The 13,967-nt window shown below is 38.0% G+C and overlaps 1 protein-coding gene across 1 annotated transcript in view; it reads right to left on the reverse strand.

Moving 5' to 3' along the window:
• The window catches only part of LOC113037586 (connector enhancer of kinase suppressor of ras 3-like), a 62,374-nt gene that overhangs the window by 47,541 nt on the left and 866 nt on the right, over positions 1–13,967 (reverse strand). The gene's annotated exons all lie outside the window — the stretch shown is intronic.

A 13,967-nucleotide genomic window follows, 5' to 3' on the forward strand; every position in this document is an offset into this window, starting at 1 on the left:
ACTGTGTGCCAACAGGAAGCAGCAGCTCAGGGTGGGAAAGTTTTAATTGTTACCATAATGACAAAGCTGCACGATAGCCTCAAATCCATGAAAACTAGGAGGTTAATATTTGATGGGTCATTACTTCATGTGTCTTAATCAATTTTATCTGTTATCAATCAAAAGATGGCAGCAGTGCTAAGGGCTTTGTGACTAATTTTGCTCTCCAAGATTATGAAAACAAAATAATCCAACAAACTTTGACTATCCTTGTCACCCTCTCCACCCACAGACGGATGCGAGATAAGCTATACAGCCACAGAGCATTCACTAATTTGTGTCAAACTCTGAGCAACCCCGCTTCATTCATCCCCATTTATACATTTTCCTTTTATGTTAAAAGAACAAGATTTCAACTTCAAGAACATTCCTGTAAAAGACATGTTAAGTTTAATAGAAGGATAAGACAGCCATGTTTTTAAGCCCCGCCCCGACTTTGTGGAGGCCATTTTGGATTGGCAGACGGCTACATTTATGAAGAAACTGTTTAAACAGTTCAGTGTGAAAGACTTCTGACCTCAACCCCCCTCCACAGCATCCTGACATCTGACAGGAGGTGTCTGCTTCCACAGCTCTCCAAAACCCGATGACGCAATGTTCACACCTACTTCACACCAGGCCTGACCAGCCATGCAGGGGTGAAAACACATCTACATCCATTTTCCCTTCTTTGAGGAATTAACACACTCATTATTAATCAAACTCACAAATAAACATTTTTATGGCTGAAGCAACCTTTAGCAGCCAGATTCCACATCCTGAAAAAAAAAAAAAAAAAAAAAAAAAAAAAGCCTTACAAAGCACAGACTGTAATTTGTTTACGAGTAATGTTCAGATGTATTGAGATTTTTGGATGTATTATCACATCAATTCTCCTACAGTATCAATATGTGTATCATTAAATATATTTTTAAAAAGATTCTTTCTTGCTGTACTTCCTTAGCTGCAGTGCAGATTGAGTATGAACAAAGTGACTGTGGATAAAATAACAACTGTGGGTGTTTACAGAGGTAAACTACTACTACTACTACTCGCAGTTTGGCCAGCTTGTCTTGTAAGACTGGTTGTTGCTATGACAACAGAGAAGATGCTCCACACAGAATTCTCAGGCATGGCTAGCAAGCGTTAAAGCAGTGCCTATGTGTGGATCGTACGTAGCTGCATAGCGTTGTAAATAAGCAAGGTTAGACAGAACACAGCCTCAGTCCCATGACGCCATAACTGAGTAAACAAGTGGCTTTATGTAAACTGTCTCAGGGCAAACCAGTCAGCCGTAGCACAAAATGCACGTTAACCTGCAGGAAAAGAAAGCTGTTGTGCTGCTAACATCAGGTAAACTTGGTAGCGCCGAGTGGCCATAGTGCCAAATATTCAGTGACATTTAAAATCAATGAAATGTTAATGAAAGAAAAAAAAATAAAAGGTCTTAAATACACAAGCAGGATTTATATGGCCAATGATTAACATCCTCTGTCAGACATGACTCAATTTTGACTGTTAAGGAGTATTTATAAGACTTGGTCATAATAAAGTTGGTTATTCTAGCCATCTCAAGAGAATATCAAAAAAGCTGCAGGTTAAACTCCAGCTGCTCATCAACAGCCGAGTTAATCATTTATCAAAAAGATGAAAACAAACAAAACGAGGAGCACCATGATACCTCCCACCTTTAAAGAAAACACGCTGAAGCGAAAACCTAAAGACATCCATTATGTTTATTCAAGCAGAAATGAAAAGAACTGTTGCTTGGTAAATTTTTGCATTTTTATATAATACTAAAGATCTATTTGGGAATTTGGGTTGTTGAATTATGATTACTGGAATGTTTAATACAACAAACTCCATTAAAATCCATTTAAACTACTAAAACAAGTTTAAATATCTACTTATAGATGCAGTTTATACCCTTTCAAAACTTTCTGTATTGAGCATTTGTCTCGTTTGAGGTCTTAAATGGAACAAATAACATGTTGAATTTGTTAAATGTGTAGATTTAACAGTAGTTTTCATGGCTTACAGTTTGCATTTTTAATATACATGTAAAAACAACCTACTGGGCAGTTAAACGTGAAAATACCCTCAGCCCTTATTTTTTTTTTTTTAAACCATTGTCTCAGGGTGAGCCAATTTTACAAGCAATCTTTAAATAATCCTAACTCTGTTATAATTTGTCCTAGAGGCAAAATTCAAACAGTTTCAGAAAGAAGAGAATAAAGGTTTTAAGAGTGTCACTGCTACTGCTATATAGACCAAAAACTCCACTGTGTCTAGATTTTAGTATGCGCTCTACCATTCTGGGCTAGAGAGAAAACTGAAATGATTCCTGAAAGATGAGAATTACTTTATAATTTTGCAGTCAAAAATCACAAGTCCAGTTGGCTTGTGTGATACTCGGGTGATAAAGGTCAGATATCTCCTCAGAAACTTTCTGTACTGAAGGTTTATCCCTGTCGAGGTCTCAGTCACCTCTTCATTACAACAAATGACACGTGTTGAGTCGTTGAAGCGCAAAGATGGAGTCCGGACCCGACACTCCCCAACTGGGTGAAACAAAAGGAATCTTTACACCACCACCCAAAAACAACAGGACGAGGGTGGAGGGCTGCAAGGAAAAGTGGTAAAAGAGCAATGAGGCTATTCATAGCTTGACTAGGCCTCTGTCAAACCCTGCACTATCACACACACACACACACACACACACACACACACACACACACACACACACACACACCCCTCAGATGAAGTGTGTGTGAGGCAGCCTTCTGTCGAACAAACACCATTCAAGAGGAAAAAGGATTTCCTTGAGCACCGTGTAGATCTGTCCTCAAAAACTAAACAAATGGGAACTGTGGCAGTTGACTGAGTGAAAAGCAGAGCAGGCCTACTGTATCAGTGATTTATATCAAACTTTAATATTTATCTTATTATTTACAAGTAGTGGTGTAAAGTTATTGTGTTTTAACAGTAACCATTCAGGAGTATGAGGCATAGTTATGTTATATTTAGCACTTATTTCAATCACATCCAGAAAAAGTCTACACTTGACCCCACCCTAGACTCTTTAACTTTAGTATATTTATTATATTTAATGAAATCATTACCTTTATACATGTATACTTTTACTTCATAGAACACACACATGTTGGTCAAAAGCTTCAGAAGTCCCAGAGATAACCACATAAAGAATTTAGGGTTAAAACTCACTTCTGTGCACAGATTCTGAAAAACAAGGAATCACACCTACAAGGTGAGCCTGGTATCAAAGGTGAAATGCATAAAAAGGAGACATTTCATATAAGATAAATTGTTTTGACCATCCAACTACTCCACATGGAAAACGCACTTCGAAGTTTTCGAATTAGTCAACTGACCCTGACATAAGGTGGAAAACTTGAGACCTCTCATAATAGAGCAAAATCCATCTCAAAACACTTAAAAACATAATGTGTTCACGGGTGAATTTCTAAAGGGCTGCTGCCAGTGGTGTATCACTGTTTTTGAACCAATCAGACAAATGTCAATAATTCAGTTTAATTAGTGAGAGATATCAGCTAAACAGCTGAATTGAAGTAAAAGTAAGTAAAGTTTACGGGGGTCAGTTTCTGGTTTTGCAGCCTGTCTAGTAAACAGTACGCTGCGTGATCGGTGTATTTGGATATCTGGACCTGCTGATATAGCTAACGTGACTCGAGACACTCTCTCTACTGAGCGACCCAAAAGTTGCTCACAGATGGACAAAAGGCAGGAAGAGGGCCTCAATGGAGATATTCCGGCTGCTTCCTGTGATTCACCGCTCTTCCCTGGGTGAACTCAACTTCACTGATAAGAAACTAAGAGAAAAAAAAGAAGAAGAAAAAAAAAAGAAAGAAACATCCACCAGCTGGTTCAGTCTTTGATCAAAATCACACTCCTCGACAATCAGCACTTCTCATTTAAATCCATCTGGTTAGAGCTGGTGCTATTACCAGGGTAACATTTATTCATGACCGAACAGCACTCTCTGCAAACATCCAATAACACCACAAACTACAATCTATCCGTCCACACTAGCCCGGATAGATTTGAAAATGACATTTTCAACTGAAAACGCTCCGCATCCACACTAGCGTTTTCAGTCTTTTCAGAGTCGTGCATCCACACTGAAACAGATGAAAACGCTTACGTTCCAGTCCTGCGCAAAAGCAAGTGAGAATTAAAGAATTTGAAGAAAAGCTATCTGGAGCATGTACAGACTGATATTCATCTTTTTTTAGGGCTGTCAAAATTGAGAGCAATCCAAGCAACCGCTGCAATGCCCTCCCCTACCTTTGTTTATTTGGTCACATGACTGCATCACATGACTAAAATACATCATCGTTTTAGAAAGTCTGCATTTTCGTGTGTCCAAACTGCGACAGGACATCTGCGTTTTGAAATGTATGCGTTTTCGGGAGCGTTTTCAAAATGCTGCATTTTTCCTTGAGGAAAACGCCGTCTCAGGCTACGTCCACACGTACCCGGGTATTTTTGAAAACGCAGATTTTTCTATGCGTTTGCACCTTTCATCCACACGTAAACGGTGTTTTCGGTCACTGAAAACTGAGATTTCTAAAAACGCCTGCCAGGGTGGATATTTTCGAAAACTCCGTTTTTGCATTTACATGTGGACGAGGTAAACAGAGAAAATGCAGCGTCAAAGGTGTGCGGCACACTGTGCGCACTGTGAATTTCTACAATACTGTTACTGTTACTTGTACTCTCTGTAGTGTTTAAATGCTTACATATACACACACAGTTACTGTGCCTCCACACATATGACTCGGTTCTGCTTCTATGCCCCATCCTTGTTTACTATTTCCCACCGAGGCTTCTAGACTTTTGATTGGCCAACATTTCTACACGGTTAGGAATATATCGCCACCTGTTGCTTTGGCATGTTCTTAGCAGCGTTTTCCTTCATTTCTGCGTTTACGTGTGGATGGGATTATTTTTTAAAACGAAAACAGAAAATCTCCGTTCTCAAAAATACCCGTGTACGTGTGGACGTAGCCTCAGTGTGGACGGGAGGTCAAAACGGAGAGAAAACGATGCGTTTTCAAACGAAAACGCATTAGTGTGGACGTAGCCTAAGAATGAAAAGAGTTATCAATATCTTTGGCTACGTGAATCATCAATCACTTGTTGATAGCAGAACAATCAGTTTTCTTTTTTGCTCATTTATCTTACTTTAATCAAATTGATTGATTAAAGTAAGATAAATTTAAGACTTAATGATACTCTGAAGAAAATTGTGACAAACTGTTGAATAAACGAGATAAATTCTCAGGCAGAACACTCAAACTTTGAACACCCGATCCTAAAAGTAATTTCTAAAGGTTACTGATGCTGTTTTGCTGTCGTTCTTTCTTTATTCTCCCCATGAATTTCGGTTGATATGATGAATTATCATAGGTCGTAACCCAACATGTCCTTCTCAATATTCACAACAAGCTACTTCATGCAAGTTGATTTATCAAATCAGCTTCATCGGAAGTGTGAGAAAAACACTGTAACCAAAACACAAAGTGCCGCTTTCTGCTAGCAGCATGGATGGTATGAGCATCCAGTTCAACACATTTTGAAACTTCAACTGCTAAGTCAGGGAAAAGGAAAGAACAAAAAAATAAAATAAAAATCAGAGACCCTTACTTTGAATGTCTAAGATGTGAACATCTTAGGCAGATTAGATTTTTACACTGACCATATGATGGAAAGCCAGACACAAGCAGAGCAAACGCAGCAGATTAAAGATTTCATTTTGTCAATGAAGTGCATCTTTGATAAGAATTTTCCCCCCAGCCCAGACTGTCTTATGCTCTTTACGCGGGACTACACTGATTAAAGGTCGTCGTCCCCGCTAAACAAACATGATGATGTGGATGTCGCGTCCTCCTTATCGAAAACAAAAGTTTCGGTTATCTCGTCTTACTGGATGAGACGTTGTTTATTTGGATTCATTCCAGCTGAGTTTAAACAGTGAAAACCTGCCAAACTTCACTCGTGTGAGTCTGGATACACAAGAAGACGATCGTTTTCTTTTAATTTGATGATGTGTTGAAAGTCAGTGACAGGCTCCTCAAAAACACTTTCGACTGGATTACGTTACAGAAGCTCATTTTCAGCCATGTAATCCTGGATTTATTTCACATGCCATTTGATAAATGGCCATCCTAAAAAAGTACCCGTCAATGCAAAATCCATTTATTTGTGATTAAAGCAGTTTACTTGTGTCACAAATCACAATCTTGCAGACGTTACAAAAACTGTGAAGTTAACTTTTAAAATTGATTAAACTGTGAGTGAACTAGACCTACCACAGCTCAGTGAGCAACCTGCCAAATTCAGAGTCTGTGGGAAACTAAATTACAGTCCGACTTTGAGGAACAAGTTGAAACAGAAGCAGACAATCTGTAGCTTTGTCTCTGCATAAAACAAATCAGGGGTGGATACAAGAAGCTAAAAAGACACTGCGTTGCATTTAAGCTTGAAGAATTGGTTTGGGTTTCAAGAGCCTCTCTGCTACTCGCTGTGTGAGAGACTGAAGCGCCACCACAAACCTCAACAGCAACCTCCTCACTGTTCTTTGGTTTATAAATCCAGTAACGGGAATTCACTTGAGTCTGTTTGATTTACAGGTGCGCTCATAACTGACAGGCAGGTAGCCATTCAAACTGCCTGACATATTGTTAGGACAGGTATGCTGTTCTTTGACTTACATCATTAATACAATATTGGGGAAAATTATCAAAATCCTCATTTAGGTTCAAACAAAAATCTTTATTTGGTCGTGAAGTAGAAATTATCAATTTATTTCAAGTTTTTTCCAGGCATTAACCATATCATGATGTACAATACTGGATCATTATGCACTTCTGAATCTTTATTTAGACACATGCTGTTTGCACAAACAGAAGCTCAGGTAAACACAACAAAGCTTGTGGAACAAACCTGCAGTGTCCCTTGTCTTCTGCCACATAATCCCCTTCATTTGTTTTTGATCAAGTTCATTCCCTGGCCCGTTACACTTCAGCTTTAAATGCTGTGTCAGTGCCTCTGTTACTAATGTAGCTCAACATCAGCAGTCCAGAAACATGATATAAATTAATCCAAATATGAATTAATATCTCAGGTCACATGACTGAAGCGTCCACTCAAATAACTATTCAGAAACAGTGACCTTCACTGAAAGTCAAATCATCACCAGCTTTTCTAAACAGGCACCAGCACAGTAAGGTAACACACTGATCACCTTAATTAGGAAACACTCCATAGAGCCCCTTTAATGTCTCATTTTTAATGTTCTTGATTATTTTATAATATTATTATTCCGATAGACTGTTTAAGTTTAGCCTTCAACTAAAGCATTGGTTTCTCAATGATCATTGGCCAACACTGGTCTGTCTGTTCCTGTACTAACTACCAATAATTATGCTCTTTGGAAGTCATGTGACCCATTTAAAACGACTCTCTTTAAACTGAATCCAAGAATACAACAAAGAAGTTTCCCCGAGTCACCAAAGACATGTGGTGGTGAAAATAATCAATGTAATCTGACCAGATTGCAGATAACAGATGTTTCCAGCTCCTGCTCATGGCCCACACTTTTAAAGTCTGATTAAAATGGGTTTCACGAGTGACAGCTGTAATCTAGATGGTTTTTGGGGGTTTTGCTTTTTTTAAAGAGTCGGGAGGAAGCTCTTTGTTAGATAAAATTCCTCAAACTGAAACCACAGTGATGCTGATTTCTGGCAGCTTTCTGCTGATCGACATTTTTAGAGATAAAATTGTTTATTTTGGCCAAAAAGCATCGAGAGGAAGAGGAGGGTCAAAGAGTCAATGTCCATGTTAACAATCTGATTTTACAGACTCTGCATTTCCAACCAGTCGGATTTAAAACTTGAAACCAAATAGTGTTCAAGTCAGTGAGTTTGTTACAACCAGTTTTACAGCCCAAACAGGAAAATCTTATCAGTTACATACATTCATAAAGACGTCATTAATTTTGTCAAAGAAGTTTGGGTGCTTGTAAAATAACCAGCTGGAAACTACTTTGACAATAAAACTCTCAGTAACTTTATAGCATCCAAAACAAAAACATGAAGTGATCCATTGTGTTTTTGGATTACAAACTAAATTACGGTATTTGGGGTTGTTAGTTGAACAAAAAACAAACAAAGAACACTTCTGTGAAGCATGTTTGACTCCTGTCAAAAAAAAAAAAAGAAATCTACACAAATGTTATCATTTTGATTTTTTTAATGAACTGGTAATTCTCCTCAATTCCACGAAAACACCAACAGAAGTCTTCTTTAATCATAAAAATTAGCTTGAAACTCAAATATATTCAATTCAGCAACAAAGGAGGCAAAGAAAAGAAGGAAATGATCATGTGTGAGAAGCAAGGACACAAGACAATGTTTGGCATTTTAGCTTGAAAAATTATTTAGTTTAAAGTTACACTCAACTAACTATACGATGGGAAGTATATCTTGGGGCCAAAATCAGGATATAAGTGTATATAATACTGACTTGTGTTTCCATTTCCAAACTCATCAGGCACTATTGGTGCCTGGTTAAAGCATGCGAGCGGTGAAGTTTAACAGAATAATGGAGTTTTTGTTCAAGAACAAGCAATAAAAATATTGATTCCACCCATTCCCCCTGAAGAAAAAACAAGGCATGAAGTTCAAAGGGAGCAGGAAGGAAAAAAAAATAAACGTCAATTTTTACAGGAAGAAACTTCCAGCAGCCATCTGCTGCAACCAGTTGGGGGCGAGGGGATCAATACCATATGCTGAATTCAAGGCCCAATACTGACTTAAAAAAGAGAAGAAGTGATTCAAGAAACAAACAACGCTGTAACTGCGTTAAATACGTTAGCTTGCTGTTACCCATTCCCTATGTAGTTTCCTCCAGTCTACTTGTTGTTCATTGACTTTTATTTCCCGCGCACCTCTCCATAAAGAGGTCATTGACCTCATATTTAGAGTGTGCCAACCGTCTAACCAGCCTGTCGTCATGTGTAACTACACCTGTCGGGAGTAGGGCGGTATGTGGATCTGTCTGAACATGTTCAGTTAATTCCCTGAGACGTATGTTTACCAGTGAGTGACAGCTGTTTGATCAGCCTGCACAGAAACATGGGGTAGACTCTTATTGTACCCTCACTGTATTTATTGTAAGCATTTATTTATAGGTCACACATTTCTTCAGTTAGAACAAGGGAACATGGTGTTGGAGGACTGCTCACATTTACATGAGACTAAACACTGATGAGCTAAGAGCTTTAAGGCTGTACTTGCAGTACTCTCGTCCTTGCAAGGTTCATCAAGTTTTACAAGATTTTAATGTTGATTTAAATAGAAGAGAAAGCATGAAAGCAATGGTTTGATTAGAAGATGAAACAGAAGCATTTCAGATGAAATGTATGAAAACACAGCCTATAGATCTACTACCCAACATTTAATAACTAGAAATATTCCTGATGGTTAAAGATGGATAAAAATTGTGTCTTTAAGCCCAATTTTTTTTCCCTAAATGTGCCTGACCTCCACTACGAGCTGGTGGGCCACACTTGCATTCCAACCTGTAGCAGGTGGAGAACTGCTGACGCTATGCTGAGCTCAATGCTGCAGAGGCGAGCAGCGACTACCATGAAAACTGCTGAACAAGATGGAGTTGGAGTGCGATCTCCAGAGTAGAACAAGAACTATAACCACCATCTGCGGTCCAAGATGTTGGAGATGGCGTCTGTGACCACTGACCACTCAAGCAAGATACTCGAGACAGTGGACTGACATCAAGGACCGCCGTAACAGCAATCCAAGCAGGCTCCTCGTCGGGAAACACGAGAAGGGAAGGACCCTTTAACCTGCTTAGCAACACAACTTTCAAATTAAGGGCAAGTTGTTTGCCCACTACTAAACTGTCTGTCTGAGACAACATGATCAATAAATAAATGAGACCTGATGACACAATTCTTACCCACCTTTAATCATTAGGAACATTTCTAGCTATGGAAAGTTAGGTAATAGATTTTTTTATTTTACAGGAGGATGGACCGATTTAGGGCTGGGCCATAACATACATTCATGGTAATACCGGTGTAATGTTGGGCAACGATAGGAAAATGAAATATCGCGATAGAATGTGGGTAAAACGCGCATGCGCAGTGCCTTTGTTTTCATATGCACATGGCGGAAAAAGCATAGCGTCGAAAGCAGATCGTTGATTGAAACGGATGAATCAGAACTGGTTTGTAAAAATGCTGCAACTTCAGTGGTGTGGAACTGGTTTAGCTTTCGTCCGTCAGATACACAACAAAGCACTATTTTTGGTAGCGTGTGCTAGCCGGCCGTCGTTATTACCGTGTTTTTTTGGAAAATACGGCACACTTAAAATCAATCCTTTGATTTTTCTGAAAATCGTCAGCGCCCCTTATAATCCCGTGTGCCTTATGTATGAATTCTGGTTGTGTTTACTGACCTCAAAACGATTTTATGTGGTACATGGTGCTCGAAAATCTGTCAAATGTTTTAGTACGACTTTGCTAAACTACAAACCCGCACAGCTTGATGGATTGTCAGAGCATTACGGCTATTGTAGGCAGGAGCCTCGCAGAGTGATACGTACTGTGCTTCAACATAATATTACCGTATTGTGTGTGTATAACCTCTTTTTAAGTTTTGTGGATATTATACATGGTTATGCTGAGGATATGTCGGCCAATTTCCACCGGAAATGCCTTTTTGGTTAAACTGTCAGCAAGGAATTTGCACTGTTACATTTTTATATAACTTTAATGCACATAAAAAAAACAGCTGCTTGTTTAAGTGAAAATACATTGATGGGGTTTTTTTTTTGCACTAATAAAGTTGTGGAGTTGTAAAGTATTTTGTCTAGTGTCAATTATATCGTCAGTTATCACAAATCTTCAAATGTATATCGTGATAAATATTTTTGGTCATATTGCCCTGCTCTAGACTGATTATTGGGTTGTTATTTGTTTTCAGAGAATGCATATGGTATCATTTATTCACCTAGACACAAGTCTACACATGCCTTACTACAGTCACAAAGGCAATGAAATCCTGTGGGAAACACTGATAAAAAAAAAAACTGGATGTGCCCCCTGGTGGCCACTGAAAGGGATCCATGTTTAAGAGACTTCCTCAATGACTTGACTTTTTAGGCCTGGAAGCTGTCCTTTTTTCTATACAGTCTATGTAAAAAGACAGCAAAACTAAGAGCAGAGGAATAAGAAACCAGAGTGACTGAAAAAATGGCTTGAGTTGGAGGTCAGGTGGAGAAATTCATTGGAAGCCTGCTTGTGATTTTACAGTCAAGATGACTGAACGTACTTTCCATGAAAAGAACCTCTAGCTTGGATCGCATGAGTCGAGCAAAGATACCTAATACACACCCCGACTGCCTTCACCCAGCGGCAGCAATCCACTCTGTCAATACTACAGCAGGATCAGAGCCAACAACACATCTCATTTCTAAGCTTCTGTTTGCCACTTTACAAACTCATGTCTTTTTAACTTTGGAAAATAAAGGAAAATTATCCTGATAACCACTTTGACAGTTAAGTAAACAACTCCATTATTTTCTAAGAAAACAAAACAAAACACTTTGAAGCCTTTCAAATGTAAAATCTGAGGTTTTTCACTGTCATTTGCCATCAAACCATGGGACTGACGCTCACGTGTCTGTCATTCATTTTCACGCAGAACAAAGTCACATAGTCAGATTTGGTTTAATAGCACCTCCAGCATCACGTTGACCTTTTCACCCAGCACATGACAGGAGGCCCACCACTTTACTGCATTTAGCTCTGCACTGTCTTTACTGCTAAATGGCCAGTGCGCATGTGAATGACTGTATGTGTGCATACTGAAGCAAAGCTAGACTGAATGGTTTTCTCTCAGCAGTGTAATAAACGCATACAAACACAGGCTGAGATGCTCCACAATGACCCAGGGAAGTAAAATTACAAATCTTCTTCTTCTTCTTCTTCTTCTTCTTCTTCTTCTTCTTCTTCTTCTTCTTCTTCTTCTTATTATTATTATTATTATTATTATTATTAAAAATAAAAACATAGGACAACTTTTACAGAGATTTGATATTGGTTTAAAGAGTTTGATAAGAATGTCATTACACCTTGGTATGTAAGTCTTTTTTCACTTATGGTATGAATATAAAGACATTCTGGCAGGAAAATGTCCTGCGTTGTTTCTTTTGTTTTGTTTTTAAATAAACAGTTTTTCAGAGTAGGATTGGAATACAGGAAAATGCACAGTAAGGCAACAGAGGCTCACTGACTTGGCTAATTATCCCAGTCTGCTTAGTTTACCTCAGATATCAGACTATTAATACATTAATAACTCCCAGGTTATCAAACTTATCAACTTCAGAGGGGTTAAAAGGTCGAAAATACAATTAAAATAGTTTCCCTGAACTTGTTCCTAAATTTTCCTATAATGGGTCATTTTACACAGGAATTTTCTGTTTTTTCCAGGAAAGCTACATACTGGCCTTTTAAAACCATGGCGATAAACTGCTTTTCAATAAAGTACTTTATGCATTTATGATGAAAATTGAATAATATAATAAAATTAATAATAAAAACAATAAAATGATAGTCATCTGCTAAGAGTCACGTCCCGGTAGGTTAAAACAGTGTGAGTGTCGTTTTATGGCAGATGTGCTAACAGGTCATGCCTGTTTATTGCTTAACAACACTGTTAGTGATGAATATGAATACTTGGCTCAGTGAATGTGGGAGTGCAAATCCCACAGTCAGTAAACAACACTGTAACCACCACAGAGTGTTTCCTTATCAGACAGTCTGTCAGCCAACAATGTTCAAGTCAAATTAACCTGCACTATACTTGGGATTTAAGGGATTTTTTTGTTTGTTTTAATTTGTGTTTCGACTGTGTTCATTTTTCAGTCACATTCTTAAATACAAACTAAAATTATATTGCAAAATAACAATAATCAAGTTTTCAAGTATATTCTCAAGTAGAATTTCTGCATTCTTACTTAAATGTGCTTTAGAAATGCTTTTCACATAATAAATGTTTCTTATTGCCAGTGTTTATATGACGAGTAACTAAATTAGATAAATTAAAATGTTAGACCTTCCTGAGAATCTTAGGTACCTCTCTTTGCTTAGAAATGTAGCCCACTAAATAGTAACTTCAAACAACAACATGAACGCCACAAAAAGAGAAAAAAACTGATTTGGCTTCACACTGGCTTTTAAAAGTTTCAATGTTAGAGAACAAGAAAGAGAATAAGTTAATATCAAAAAGCCATCGTCTACATAAACCGTGCATTTTATTTATATAGGGTGTTTAGTTTTTTGGTATCAAATGAAAACCCAGCCATGTGGCCATGTAGTAAAATATGAGCAGATATGGTTGGCTTCTATATCCAATCTCAGGGGCTTACATGGTAACCATAGCCTAAATCCAAATATCCAATCAATTCAGGATTATTTTAGCACCATGTCTTTCTCTCTTATGGTCTCTAAACGTCACCAGATTTACACAGCATAGGCAAATTATTGCTATCTAGCCAACTATATATTACTTTCTAACACTGTTCGCCACTGTCGGGGCTAATGCTACTTCCCTTAGTAAATGAGGGTGTTGTTAAGAACACCTTTGTGGCTGCACTTAGACAACTTTTAATACTACAAAATGATTATTTTCATAAATATAAACAAAATGTAATTAGAAATACATTAATATACAATCCACTATCATCTACATATTGGCAAATCTACAAACATGAGAGCCATGCATTATAAACTATTCAACCATGTAGCTAGGTTTACCTGACTACTACAATACTTTTGCTTTTTTAAAGGTAACATATACTTTTATCAGCTCATGGTGTAA

Source organism: Astatotilapia calliptera, chromosome 15 (genome assembly GCF_900246225.1).
Source record: "Astatotilapia calliptera chromosome 15, fAstCal1.2, whole genome shotgun sequence".
Classification (NCBI taxonomy): domain Eukaryota; kingdom Metazoa; phylum Chordata; class Actinopteri; order Cichliformes; family Cichlidae; genus Astatotilapia; species Astatotilapia calliptera.